We start from the raw sequence: 733 nt of genomic DNA, 5'->3' as shown, positions 1-733 counted from the left end.
TTTTTTGGAAATATCTAATCTTTCAGTTTCTTGCAAGATGCACTCTCCCAGAACAAGGACAGCATAAAAGGAGAATGTGCAACTTCCAGTGGTTTTTATTTAATTTTTTTCCCCTTGGGTGAAGATAGGAGTAAAAAAAACCACACCACTTTCTAAGACAAAATAGTACTTTCCAGCTTGCCTATGAACAACACTGATTTGAAGCAGGCACAGTCTACATTACTCACTGCAGTGCTGAGTCAGATGGAGAATTGCTGGGAAGTCAGCACGGCTGAGGAAGCTTCTAAGACGACACCATGCTCTATGAATTATATTTAGTTGTTAAGTACGTTAGGCACACCATCAACTACCAGGTACAATTACAGCCAAGAGTTCAGACTGCCGTGTTGTGAGGTGGCAGTGGAATCACGCTGCTATTATCTTTATCCTACGGTATTTTAGCCCCGACGTTCTGATCCCGACTTTTCCTCATCGTTTAACACTTATAGTTACCGATAACGCATACTTTTTTAAAAAAACAACCCTGTTAGGTTAGCTCAGCTCAGCTCAGCTCACACTATTTTAGGGACTGGAAGTGGCCACCCTGCACCGCCGTGCCGCACCCACCCATACCGCACTACCAGCAGTAAGCGGCACGCCACACCCTCCGTGAGCGCGGGTGCCCCCTCCTCCATTTCGTGTCCGGGTGCGGCTCGGCGGAAGATGGCTCCCCGCCTCCCGGGGCTGGGGGCGG

At 48.2% G+C, this 733-nt stretch overlaps 1 long non-coding RNA gene across 1 annotated transcript; it reads right to left on the bottom strand.

The window, feature by feature from the left end:
- On the bottom strand, positions 1-727 carry LOC109364633. The gene is made up of 2 exons (XR_002110526.1): positions 613-727; positions 1-301 (listed from the first exon to the last, which is right to left on the bottom strand). It is a non-coding gene; the product is annotated as an uncharacterized LOC109364633 (long non-coding RNA).
- Positions 728-733: the final 6 nt, after the last annotated feature.

The sequence above is a fragment of the Meleagris gallopavo genome, unplaced genomic scaffold, assembly GCF_000146605.3.
Source record: "Meleagris gallopavo isolate NT-WF06-2002-E0010 breed Aviagen turkey brand Nicholas breeding stock unplaced genomic scaffold, Turkey_5.1 ChrUn_random_7180001880400, whole genome shotgun sequence".
Classification (NCBI taxonomy): domain Eukaryota; kingdom Metazoa; phylum Chordata; class Aves; order Galliformes; family Phasianidae; genus Meleagris; species Meleagris gallopavo.
The sequence above is the reverse complement of the archived record's forward strand: the minus strand, read 5'-3'. Positions and strand labels throughout refer to the sequence as shown.